The sequence below is a fragment of the Macaca nemestrina genome, chromosome 4 (genome assembly GCF_043159975.1).
Source record: "Macaca nemestrina isolate mMacNem1 chromosome 4, mMacNem.hap1, whole genome shotgun sequence".
In the NCBI taxonomy this organism is placed as follows: domain Eukaryota; kingdom Metazoa; phylum Chordata; class Mammalia; order Primates; family Cercopithecidae; genus Macaca; species Macaca nemestrina.
The window spans coordinates 49,647,007-49,661,931 of NC_092128.1; positions in this window are offsets into that span (position 1 = coordinate 49,647,007).

Below are 14,925 nucleotides of genomic sequence, written 5' to 3' on the forward strand. Positions count from 1 at the left end.
ATCAAGTTTCCATATGTTTGCAAGACTCTTTCAGTGTTCTTTTTTCTGCTACCATATTTATCAATATTATATAATTAATCCTTTTTCTTCTTCAAGAATGTCTTCACATATTTGGCCCTTTGCGTTTCTGCATATATTGTATTAGCTTTTCAATTTACACACATACCTGCATATAAAACCTGGAGAGATTTTTATTGGGTTTATATCATGGTTTCTATGATTCAACTTATGGAAACCAGCATCTTTACAATATTATTTTCCAGTTTATGTACAAGAAATCTTCCTTCATTTACTTTGTTATTTAACATTTCTTTATGTTTGTTGATGATTTGCAGGCTATAGATGAGTTTTATATATTGATTGGTACCTAGCAACTGTTTTCAGAATCACTATAATCCTATTAACTGATTTTCATTTTATTTAAAAGTTTTATGAACATAATTATATTCTCTAAAACTACTGACATTTATTTCTTGCATGAAAATCCTTATAATATTTAGTTATGTATATTGCATTTCTCTAAAGGCAAGAAGTCAAATATCATAAATAATTGGTACTAGCAGGTATCTTTGTCTCATTTCAAAATGAAAGGCAAAGTTCTCTCCTTCTGTGTTTATTCTGCTAAGGTTTTTTCCCTGAGAATGGATAACAAAATGTTTCTACTGGTATCTTCTAATAGTTTTTCTTCATTTTGCTGAAATGTAAATTTGTTTTCACAAAATATTAAGACAATTGTATATTCCTACTATCAGCCCAACTTTTCTATGATATTTTATCCCATTCATATACTGGTGAATGTGGTTTCTTAATGATTTTATTTAGAATTTTTGTATCTAGTGTTTTCATGACTTTGGCTTGTAATTTAACTTCCTTGTATAATTCTTTTCAATTTTCGGCATACAGGTAATGTTGACATAAAGAAATAGTTGAAGACTGTTCCCTCTTTTCCAATTTTCTGGAAGAGTTCATGTTAACTTATTTTAATTTCTTCCTTAAATATTTGATAGAATTCATTGATGAATCCATCTTGGCCTGGTGCTTTCTTTGCATCAAGTTTTATAATTATGGATTATTCTTAAAGCATGACTTTACCTATGCCTACAAGTTTTGATGTAAAATATTTTTTATCATTTTCAGTTTAAATATTTTCTAATTTTTATTATGGTTTCTTCTTTTCCCTAATCCATAAATTATGTAAAAGTAATCTAGTTAATTTATACAATATGCAGAGGTTTATCATTGGTTGCTGACCCAATAATCTCTCAGTTTTTTCTATTTGATTTTTGTTTCTTTTTTATTGTTTTCTTTCTGTTTGTTTTGCTAAGAAAAATCTTTATATCTTCTTTATTCTTGATTGTCATCACTCCATTTTCCTTGGTGTCCACTATTTCTATTGTGGAGTTAACTGTCTAACTATTGTTCCTTAAAATTAGCCTGCCTTTTTCTCTGGCTAGTTTTAAGGCTTCTTTTTGTTCTTAGTCCTCATTAATTTTCCTGTGAGATGCCTGGATATAACTTCATTTTACTTATTCTCATGGCTATGCTGAGTTTCCTGTGTATGAGACATGATGTTTTTCAGTAGTTTGAAGCTATAAGTTCCTCAATATCTCGTCCCTTTAATTTCCTTGTCAGAAGTTTGGTTCCTCAGGAATCAGATATTGAGATGGAGTTTAGCACACAGGACACTTATTAAGGCATACTCTTGTGGTCAATGTCTGTGGAATGAAGGGAAACAATGCAAAAATACCCAGTTGAGGGAGAAGTTGAGCTGTGATGCAGACCCAAAGCCTGCTTTAGCTGACCCCCAAGGAGATAAGGTGCTATAATGGCTTCTTGGGTTTTCCCAGGTCGGGCCAAGGAAGCCAGCTGTTTCAATAAATATAAACGTCAGTCAATATATATAAACATCTGCAATGCTCTGGACAGAATATTTGCGGTCCCCCCAATTCCTTTGCTGAATTGCTTTAACACCTGATGTGATAGTGTTTGAAGACGAGGACTTTGATGGTAGTTAGGTTTAGATGTGCTCATTAGAGTGGAGCCTTCGTGATGTGATTAGTGCCCTTATAAAAAGAAAGAGACCAGAGACTTCTCTCTGTGCCATGTGAGGATATAGCAATAAGGTCATCATCTACAAACCAGAAAGATGATCCTTCCTAACCAGACACTGAATCTGCTAGCACTTCTTCAAAGCAGAAGAAAACTAACACTGTAGTGAGAATTACTGAGCCAAGATCCAGGAAAATACGGAGGCTCAAGTATGTGAGCATTTCTTCCTAAAATCTATCTCCTTTGCTTCTTTTCTTGCTAAAATTTGAGCCATAAACTATTTACTGAATTTTCTGAGAGCATTATAGCCTCTTCTACTATAATGAATTGCCAAACCATTCCCCTAATCATATTCTAATAGTTTCCTTCTACTCTTTTAAGGTCTTTGAAGAGTAACTTCTTTGGCTTTAGTAACATTCACTTGGGATCCTACATTCAGATAAAATGTTACCCTAAGGCATCAATTTCATTTCATTTTACAGATGAAGAATTCTAGAGCTAAAGACGTTAACCCTGAATTCCAATCACAAACATTTTTAAATGTCTATTTTTTTTAAATTTTGAAATATTTCTTTATGTCATGAACTTACTTGTCCTTGAACATTTAGCTTGTCCATGAAAGAGAGAAGAGCAGCACCCAAATATCTGGTTTCAGTCCTGTGCTCTTTTCTAAACTTTCCAATAACCACACATCATTTTCTCCTCTTTGACCTCGAATATTTAAATCTGCATTATTTACACAATGGGAGCTGCCTGTATTTTTCTTTATATCACAATCTTAGGAATTTTAATAAGATTTATAAAACTTTTCATAAAATTATATGTTCTTAAGTCATAAAATTATAAGCTCTTCATATCAGGATTTCCAATTACATATGTGTCTACTCATACCATGATTTTAATTATACTTCTAGATTTAGTTTTCACTTGGAGAGTATTGAACAAAATTAATTTTAACATAAGTTGTATTTTAACTCAATTTTAAGAAGAAAAAGCTAGGAGAGTTCTAATATAATCTGAATCTTGACATTTATTCTTTGAAAAGTGAAATTATAAGGAACAGTTTTTAAAAAGTAAGAACAAAAACAATCTGTTCATTAGATAACTCATAAACTTCGAAAATAATTGTCTAAAAAAATTTTCCTCTATACATAGAGGAAAAAGCAGTTCCACAAGAGGGAAAACAAAATACCGATAGTATTGGTGCTGGGTAGGTAAAAATAACCCAACTTCTATGTTTCATTTTACAAATGTGCATTTCTATAGTATGGTTTAGCTAGCAACATCACTCTATTCAAGAAAGGAAGACATATATTGATATTTCTCTCTCACCTTCCAATTATATGTCACTTTTTTTTTCCCGAGAATCCCCGAAGTTCCCAATCATTTCCCACCTCCAATCATACTGACTTAACAGAAACTAATAGGGTGAATATAAATTGTTTTTGCTGTTTTAAAGTGATTGATTCTTATTTAGATATAGTAGTTTATAAATTTACCCATATAATTTCCCAGGCAATGTCAATTTTTAAAACTAAACACTATTTTTTAAAACCCAATCATTCCATAATAAACTCATTTATTCAATCATTAGGCTAATGGCTAATAATGCAGGTTTTATGGTCTATATAGTGATAGAAATTGTCCCTTTAGAAAGTTTGCATATTTGTTTGCTATCTCCTTATTCCAGTATTTTCTTATGATCTGTGTCAAAATATTGAAAAATGAGTAACAGATGCATCATTGAAACTTCTTTAAATAAAAAACAAACAAATACATTTAAATCACATTTAACTTTTTTATTATGCAATTGTGAATTAGGTCCTTTCTTTTATTGGTAATTAGAGTGTGGAACAGATGGTGTAGACTTTGGCAAAAAGTGATAATCTCTCCAAACTAACATGTTGTCAACTGATTATTCACAAAATAAAGATCTATTCCCTTGATCAAGAGTCTGTTTTAAAGGTTAGAAAAGAAGAAATGTGTTTCAACTACAAAGATATGGGATTTTACAAATAGAGAACAGCATTCCGATGCTATGAGTCTTGGGCACATTTTGTTACTTGCCATTCATCTGAAAACAGCTTCATTAAGTTTTTGACATGATCATTTGGAGAAATTTCTCCATTATTGTCTATCCAATAATTCTGACAAATTATTAGTAAGCACTGGAAGAAACAATCCTGATTTCACCATGCATCTCCCCTAAACTACACTTCCACTGTGTTCTCCAGAGGGATCTCCACAAGGGTACCCAGGAACTCTGAGAGCTATAAATAATTTACCAGGAGCCAGAACACCTCATCTTGATGTACGCTTGACTCGTTCTAGGTGCAAAAGTAGCAGACAACCCAAGCGAGCAGAAGGCCCAGGGACTCCAGGTTAAGGATGTCCAGTGTAATGCTCAGAATTCATCTCTCTATGGATTGAAAAAATAAATAATTAAGTGAAAGACTAAAGGGGACAACTTGCCTCTGCTGATTCTTAGAACTAACCCCACAGATCTAGTATGCTAGAGCTTTGTTTGCCCTGATTATTACCTCATCACTCCTGTACCCATGCCATTTTACCATTTGTGGCCTATATGCTTCTGGCTATTAGAAAACCAAATCCTCATAATTCCTTTTGTATCCTGGTCTTTCCAACTCATCCAGATTTCTCTGTTATACAGAGAGATGGAGATAAAAAGTAAGGCAATTTATGAACATTCAGGCATTTCTGCAGGGCAAGTGAATGCATGTTCAGGTTAAGGAGCAAGTATATAAATGGGTATCAAACAGAGATGCGGAATGTGTGTTAGTTGTCACAGAACTGGCAGTGTCTTTGAAGCAAAGCAAGCAGTAAGAATCATTCCTCCACCTTCATATTTAGAGCGGCTAAAATCTTTATGTCTAGAAAATTTTCAGGAAAACTAAAAGTTCTAGTCTTAATGAAATGAACGTATTAAATGAAGAAGAGCAAAGGTACATTCAGGAAAACAAATCTCACTTGTATAGTCATTGCCTTACTGTAATAATTTATGGGCCATCTGGCAAGAGTATTATTGCTATTTTGTATATCCAAATTAATTGTAAACTTCAATGTGTTTAGAACCATGTATTACCATTTAAAGTTTTCTTCAAACTTTAGAGTTAAGGTGGTAGCTAGCCAGCATTAACCAATATGACATCCCCCAACTTCTCATCAAATTACCAATAGAAAAATAGATAAAATGTAAAATTGTATGGAGAAATTAGAAATATTAAGCAGCAATCTGTTAGACATCAAAAGGAATTCCCATTAATAAAAGAGCAAATTAAATTCTATTGCAAAACACAGAGGCCAATTAGAAAACAAATGGAATTTCCACCCACTCTTAGTGAGCAGTGCTACTTTAGAGACCTAGAATATTCATTATTTAAGGGAAGGAAAACATATGTCAGAAATGCATGAAGAGCTCTGCCAGAGGTGATCAGGGCAATTTACTTTCATTTTAATTCCATCATTAAGATTTCTCTATTTCATAGTTATTTGGAACTTTATAATTCTCAAAACTGTAATGTGACTTTGGTTAGAATTTGATAGCTATTGGTACATTGAATAACTGGATATAAACTAGATACTTGAAAATAGGGGAAAGTCTTGGAAGCAGTTAATTTTAACAATTTTATATTTATTTCATCTTCCTGCTATGCTAAAATTTACAGACTTTGGAAATGTTTCAACCTATAAACCAAGTACTTAAACATTTTCATAAATATTATCGTTGAAAATTATAAAGTTCTGAATTATTTTGATAAGTATACTTATTAAAATTATAAAACACAATACTTGCTACTGCCATTTGTGATGGTGAAAGAGTTGATCATTTTGCTCTTTCTCTGGCTATTATAGAATTTATAGGCATCTGGAGGCCGATTAAAAGTGATATCAGGTACATCTGAAGAAAAATATTCCATAATATATCAGATTATTAGACAGAGAAAGCAATCCAGTTGTTCTCAGTTTAGTAAAGGCACATTAGATAAATGCTTGACATTGTAACTTTTAAAAGAAATTTTTGTGTCATTAAACACTGAAACCTAGTTCTGAAAGGAGGATATGAACAGCAGCTTTACCGTTGGTTAGTGAGAACGAGGGGTAAATAATCACCAAAGACTGTTTAGATTGCTGCTTATTCAATGAGCAGTTCATAAGCAACTCTTACATGGTCCCATTAAATAGATTACAATGTCATTGACTATGATAGTCCTTTAAAGGTGCACAGACAAAATATATTTTTGATAAAGATTTACTGTTGAAAAGAAAGTTAAATTTTATAAATAAATTTACCTTGTCTTCTTAGGAAATTTTAAAAAATGAATGACAAGAGAGTCAAAATGTTATGAAGTTATAATGAACTGAGATGATTTTTAACAGTTGACTGATAAGAATAGGTTATTATAAAATTAAAATTAAAATCACAAAGTTATATTTGCCCAGAAGCAATAATTCACAGAAGCAATAAAGCAGGCACCGTAATCATTGGTATGAAACTCAATACTCAGTATTATTCTTGGTATAGACAGAAAAGACCAAAGATAATTTTTCTTGGTATGCAGACAAGATGGACATCAAACTAGCCTCAGATTCCTCCATGATAATAAATATTGAAGGGGCATCTAGTATCTATAAAGCTTTGGGAAAAATAGCAATGGATTTAACTAGGTGGTAATTCAGTTATGAAAAAATATTCAGATATCCTAAGATTTATAAACAGAAGTATATCACAAACTTGCCCTCTCCGAAGATGTAAGAAACTAAGCAATAATTTATCTGACCAATGCATAAAGCAAAATGAGTAACTCAAGAAATACGATGTCAATGCATGTATCAAAATATCACATGTACCCCCAAAATATGTACAATGATTACATACAGATTAAAAAACTTAACTTATAAAAAACTGAAAGTTAGAGAATTTTAAAAAGACATATCTAACGTTCAAAACGCTTTAAAAATGTCCAGAAATTGTTATAAATATAAAAAATACAAACATCAAAATAATTTATAAAATCAAAGTATGTAACATTAAAGATGATGTTTCTAATCTGGGTCTAAAATTTCCAAGTACACATGTAAAATAAAAAAAAAATGATGTGGGAAAAATGAAGCAGAAGCATGTAAATTTATAATCTTTACATTATCTTACCTGTGAAATATGAAATAAGCACTTTTTTATTCCTGATAAAAAATGTATTTTTTAACTTAAAGGCAATTAATAGTAACAATAAATAAATAGATGTTATTTATGCCTTTAAACTATTTCAAGAATCTATAATATATACTTCATGTTAATTAAAAGAGTAAAAATACAAAACGTAAAGTAGAGGTAGACAACCAAAATAATATTTATGACAATCAATAAATGGCTTATATTTTTCTATTAAAATCGAAAAACTAAATGAATTGAGAATACAACTTCATACTTCTTTAGAAGTGGTAAACCTAAAACTATGGGAAAAAATGGATTAAAAAATAAATAACTTTACATATGTGTGTCTGTGTGTGTGTGTGTGTCTGTAATATATATAATACCAGTCAATTGCAGTTACTTATATATGTAATACCAGTCAAATGCAGTTACTTATAATATGTATACTTAAATTTTATATCCTATAGGAACTGAAACTTTTTAATTTCTGATTTTATTTTTCAAGAATCACATTATTTACCAAGCTATTATTAATAACTTGCCCAGTGCAGAAATTATTACATCCATGTACAAAAACAATATAAGACATTATCCATAAATATTTATCAATAAAAGTCAAAAATATTGAGTGTGGTAAACACATTAACAACATGTGTTTATCTTCTCTCTAGTAAATGCTAAAATTTAGTTATAGAAGGAAAAAAAAAGGATTTACCCCAAGGAAAAGACAGAAAAACAAATTTTAATCAAATTTTGAATGGCTGAAATGAAAAAGAGTTTGGTTTCCGGAATAACCAAACAAGAAAACTCTGAATTTAAGACCACCAAGGAAGATAGCAGAGTGAGGCATACAACTTAAGAAAGGAGATTCAATGAAAGCCTATTTTCTAAATGAAGAACTTTTCAGCAGTCTCCTGTTTCCTTCCAGAAAGGCTGGCCCTAACATTCCTGTCTGAACATCTCTTTCATCTTGAATATTATCTCCACCCCAGGTAAGTTAACCCCATATGCTTCACATACAGGCAGATCGAGATTTCCTTCAAACTGATCAAACTGAAGCACCACTCACACAAATGGAGGAATCAATCACATTTTTAAAGCTTTACTTAAAATTTTGAACAGATATCAAAGAAAATTAGACATGAAATAAGATGAGACAAATGCAAATAAAATCAGAATTCAGTGCAGGGGAGAACAGATGTAGTACAGAGAGCAAAAGACAGATTTTATAAACTACAATTTATATTGTAGGGAGTTATAAAAATAAATTGTGCAACCATAATCAAAAGAGGATATAATAAAGAAGAAAATTAGAATACAAGAAGGTTTATGAAGATTAAAAATTCATCTCTTTTTAAAAAATACGTTTAGTATTATTTTGGAGATAAATTTGAGGACTCTCCCAGGAAGTATAACAAAAATGGAATTAAACCAAAAAAAAAAAAAAAAAAAAAAGGAGAGAGAGAATGAAACCGTAATCTGCTATATCTGATGAGTTGAAATTTTGAAAATGGAAAGAAAACACAGTAAGAAGAAAAATTGTAAAAAAAAAGTTCCATAAAAAATACATTCTGGTATTTCTTCTAACTTGTAAAGAATTTGCAAGCTGTCATTTTGTGCATACATCAAGAAAAAAAACTGGACAAACTGAAAATTATTTACTTTTCTTTGATCCAGGCAAACAACCACCCAGAAATCTGGAAAGACAGGAACATTTAGAGAGATGGAGTCATCAGTGACTTCCCTGGAGCAGAAGTGGCTGGAGTTGCAAACTGGTAGGAAAATTTAAATGGCAAGTTTTAACAAATTGCTGGAGGCTGAGCATGGATCAGCATGAGAGTAAAACATTCTCAGAGGTGGAACTCTTACACTTACATGGGTTTTACCTCCAGAAATCCAAGAGTTTGTACCAAGAAAGATCCCATCATGACTCTGGCAGGGGAAGAGTTTATTACAAAATTAACCAGCACCATACCATTTGTTCTACCAATCCTGCTCCTAGGTGTTTACCCAACTGATTTGAAAATGTATATCCACACATAAACTTGCATTTGAATGTTTATGGCAACTTTATTAATAATCACCAAAATCTTGAAACAGTTAAGAAATCCATCAACAGGTGAACTCTGAGACAACAGCAAACTCTGAGACATCCACACGATTGAATACTATTCAGGATGAAAAGGAATGAATTACCAGTGTTGCAAATACATAAAAGAATTATAAATACATAATATCAAATGCATGATGCCAGTCACAGAGGACTACTGTGTGATTCCATTTATGTGACATTCTGGAAAAGGCAAAAATATATAGGTGGTAAAGAAGCCAGTCAATACTATGGGTTCAAAGGGGAGGGTTGAATATGTGAAAGTACAGAAGATATTTTAAGGTGGTAAAGCTTGTCTGAATAATACTATTATAGTGGATACCTGACACTGTACATCTTGAAAATCCACAGACCTTTACAGCACAAAGAATGAAACTTAATGTATTAAATAGTAAGTTTTAAAAAAGAACCACTATGGAGATTGGAGGTTCCCAAAATGAAATGTGACAAATATATATACAGCTCTATCTATTAAAATTAATGGCAAAAACTGCAATTACTTTTGCACCAACTTAATGTCTATCATCTATCTATCTATCTATCTATCTATCTATCTATCTATCTATCTATCTATCTTACTATCTATATTACATATGTATGTAACAACCTCAATGAGGGGAGAAAGGTCCTGACCTAAGTGGTTTTGGAAATAAATTGGGTCTTCAAGAATAAAACAACCACGGATAAGTACTGTACTTTAGTTGATAACTTTGTTTCCCAAAGAGGTAAAGGTTGACAATTCTGAAACCACTATACTGTATATCCTGACTGAACAAATAAGTAAATTAATGAGATGGTGAGGACCAGAGGTCTCACTGGTTATAGATTTGTTTTGTCTCAAACTTTACACATGAAAAATAAAACAGATTCAGAGTAACCACTTTACATTCTCATCCTAAGGAAAAATGGTGGAGTCTTGAGGCAATGGAAGTAAAATAAGTAGAGAATGATAGGTAAAGAGTCTTTTGAAGCTGTTATCCATTTCTAATATACTGCGTTGCAAAGTAATTTTGAGGAAGGAATGAAAAGTGTTGTGAGTAGGCAAAGGGGAACCTGGGTCTTAGCTCTTAAAAGGATTTAAATGAAGAATTGAGGTGTGATGCGAATGACATAGTTTGTAAATCCACATCATGAAATTATAAAACCAGAGGATCCAATATGAGCAGAACAGCCATCAATTTAGCTGCATTTCAGAATTTATATTTATTAAAGTGTTTAAAAGGGGATGTACTATTTTTAATCAGCATCCTGAACTACAGTATAACACTGAATCATTTGTTTAGTGCTCTTACAAGCTTTAAATAATAGTTGAATAAAAGAGACAGATTGTTTTTTTTAAAAAAATGCTGATTGTATGATGGGTGCTGTAGGTAGTGTTGGCATTTCCAAATAATAAGAATAAACTAATTTATGAAATAGTAATATTTATTTTTAGAAAGGTATATAGTTTATTAGATTTATCTTAGTATTTCCTATTAGAGTTAATTAAAACCATTAATATTGTAAGAATAATGTCAAAAATTAATACATCATATATAAATTCATATTGATTGTCAAATTAAAATTAAAACATCTATTGCTACTTTAAAACATTTTAGAAAGATAATTTGAGCCATTTTCAAAAACCACTATGTGAACAATATTGTACTGACTAAATAAAAGTTTTTCAGTATGGTACTCTTGAACAAGGCGGCTTGTCCGTCTATGTTTGTAGCAGTATCATTTCAGTGACTGAGGGAGCACCCTTCATCTTCTTCTCCAATAAATATGTATATCAAAACTACATTTTTATTGTTGCATTTTCTTCTCTGTAACATCTGTGCCTTTCCCTCAAAATATCCCATAGGAATGATTTTAGCATGATAACAACCAACATCCTGCTGCGTGTATTACTTTCTTACACTAATTACAACACAAGCTGCAAGATTTGCTTTGTCTCAAACTTTACACATGAAAAATAAAACAGATTCAGAGTAACCACTTTAAATTCTCATCCTAAGGAAAAACGGAGGTGTCTGAGGCATTGGAAGTAAAATAAGCAGAGATTACTAGGAAAAGAGTCTTTTGAAGCTGTTATCCTTTTGTTTTGTTTTGTTTTTGTTTTTTGTTTTTTTTGAGACGAAGTCTCCCTCTGTCTCCAGGCTGGAGTGCAGTGGCGCGATCTCGACTCACTGCAACCTCCGCCTCCCGGGTTCAAGCGATTCTCTTGCCTCAGTCTCCCTAGTAGCTGGGACTACAGGCGTGTGCCACCACGCCAGGCTAATTTTTGTATTTTTTTTTTAGTAGAGACGGGGTTTCACCATGTTGGCCAGGATGGTCTCGATCTCTTGACCTCGTGATCCACCTGCCTCAGCCTCCCAAAGTGCAGAGATTACAGGCGTGAGTCACAGCGCCTGGCCGTGTATCCATTTCTAATACACTGTGTTGCAAAGGAATTTTGAGGAAGGAGTGAAAAGTGTTTTGTGTAGGCAAAGGGGAACCTTGGTCTTATCTCTTAAAAGAGATTTAAAAGGAAAATTGAGGTGTGAGGCGAATGACATAGTTTGTAAATCCATAAAAGCTCAGGTGTGGCAGATTTTCTAAGTATTTGCATTTTTCTTTGATAATGTTTTCAGAATATTTGTATTTCATATAAAAATAATAAATGAAATATTTTGCTTTCATGATAAAGCACTTCTTTATCTCGTTCAGATTACTATCATCATTTCATTTAAAGACAATTTAAAAAGTTCTCCCACATTATGAAGCACATTAAATTATACTATGTATTCATTCCATTAACTATTCCTTGAGGTAACACTTGAAAATTGTATTTATTTTTTCTGATTCATAAGCTTCACTATGTTTTCTGGAATTATCAATTTTGTATCTTTAACTGTGCCTTGAAATTATGTTTTCTGAGAGGAAATTTTATCTGGAATAGCATATAAAAATATTTTTATTTTTTATTACTGGATTGTTTTATATGCCCTTTAAATAACAATACAGTAATTCTGTTTCCATTATTTTGCTGACCTTGGGTAATAGGATGTTTCATTATAGTAAAATATTTTCAATGTAAATAATAAATGTTTTTATTAAGGCCCAGGTAAGAAATAACATTTTCAGATTTTGATACAGATTTAGAAATACAAATTGTAATCAGTAGAATGGGTAAGACTATAGTAGTAAATGTACACATTTAGAGTATAAAATATTGTTCATTCTATAATAAACAATTCACTGTTGGCACTTTTACACACGATTACTAACACATTATTTATGCAATAATTTGCACACTAATTTGTGAAAAGTCCTATTGTTGGATTTCTGTCTAAGATAGTTAATAGAAATTCTCTGAATGTAGATAGCAAGGAACATGTGACTGCCCATAGCATCTTAAAAATTGCTATCAGTCTAACTCATATATATTGGCACTCTCCAAGAGAATATGTAACATGAAAATAAAATGAGCAGAAAAAACTATTCACACATGTGAAAAGAAAATGTTCTTAGCAATGACCATGAGATAGGCTTTATAAGGGGAATGAATGAAACTCAGACTTGTGGATATTGCTAACCCTTCTTTCATTAGAATTTAAAAAGCATTGGAGTATTTTTTGGTGTGTAGTCTTTTTGTTAGCTCTCTTTTCTTTGAGTTATTTTCTCAGTAAAGTCTTTTTAAAGTTTTTTGAAAATTTCTCCCTATTTTTACTAAGCTAAGGGGGAAAAGGAGGTAGATATTTGTATTCATGCCTAAGCATATAAAGCAAAGGGAAGAATTTGCCATAAAGGTCAGAGGTCAGGGTCATGAAGATCCTAATATTTGAAGAGTCTTAAGAGAGTGGCAGAAACACAGGGACTTGATGGTGAGGATCACTGCTTTTCCATAAGTTCTTTCCACCATTTCATTTGCAGATATCTGAGGGATGTGCAAGTTTGAATATTCATGATTCCTTCATTCTTTCCTGGGGTTTTGGTGACTCTGATCTGGACTCTGGTGACAATATTTACTAAGTCCAGGCACAATCTTTAAGTTTTTACATTCATAATTTTATTCTCACATCAAAACAACTTAAAACATCATATGTATATTATCCACATTGTGTTTATTAAAAAATTTCTGATAGAGATGCAAAATTAACTTGTAAAAGATAATAAAGCATGCTGGAGTATGCTTGTCTTCAAGGGAATATGCTGGTCTATTTCAAATCATTGTATTGATTTAAAAATGTCCTATAGTTCATATTTTTTAACTCCTGCTGCTATTAATCAAGTGTTTCATCTAAGTGCACTTTTACTACTTCCAAGATGCCTAGAATAGTAACATTTAATATATACAATTCAGAATAACTCTGTACATAACCTTGTAATTAACTGTGAAAAATAATTTTAGTTTAAGGATTAAATTTTAAATGAATGGCAAAATAAACAATCTATGTGTCAAAGCTTCTAGAATATTGTTTTTTGCAGAATGTATTTTTTGTAAGTTAACTCAAAAATAATTTTCCCTTTTCAAAATTCTTGTCAACAGCTCAGTGAAATAATTTCCTGAATAAAAATTATTCCTACAATTGTCCCAAATAATTTCTAGTCATTAAGTCAATAATTTTACAAAAATTTAAGGATTATACTTCTAAAAGCAAGTTAAGCTTCTACAATATTCTATAAAACATTCTAGGGAATTGGCATTACCAATGTACCATTTATACAACCAGTGTGTGTACAGGTTTGTTACATGAATATATTGCATGAGGCAGAGGTTCAGGATAGAGATTCCATAATCCAGGTAGTGAGCACAATATGTAATAAGTAGTTTTTCAATCCATATCCCACTTGTTTCTTCCCACACTAGTAGTCCATAATATCTATTGTTCCAATGTTTATCTTCGTGGTTGCTCAATGTTTAGCTTCCACTTATAGCTGAAAACATGCAGTATTTGGGTTTTGTTTCTGTGTTAACTTACTTAGGATTATGGCCTCCAGCTGCATCCATGTTGCAGCAAACGATGTGATTTTTTATTTCTTTTATAGCTGCGTAGTATTCTGTGCAGTTTATGTACCACGGCTTATTTGTTCAATCCAAAAATGATGGGCACGTAGGTTGATTCCATGTCTTTGCTCTTGTAAGTAGAACAGTGATGAATATGTGAGTGCATATGTCTTTTTGGTAGTATGATTTCTTTTCCTTTGGATGCATACCAGTAAATGGCATTACTGGGTTATATGATAGCTCTGTTTTAAGTTCTTTGAGAAATCTCCACACTCTAAATTGGCTGAACTAATTTACATTTCCACAAATAGTGTATAAGTGTTCCCTTTTCTCTGTAACCTTGCCAGCATCTGTTATTTTTTTGACTTTTTAATAATAGCCATCCTGACTGGTGTGACATGGTATCTTACTGTGGTTTTGATTTGCATTTCTCTGATGATTAGTGAAGGAAGCTGAGCATTTTTTCATGTGTTTGTTAGTCATAGAATAGACCCTTCTTTTGAGAAGGGTCTATTCATGTCCTTTGCCCAGTTTTTAGTGAGGTAATAATTTCATTACAAATTTTTATTTTTTATTATTTGGCCGGGCATGGTGGCTCACACCTATAATCCTAGCACTTTA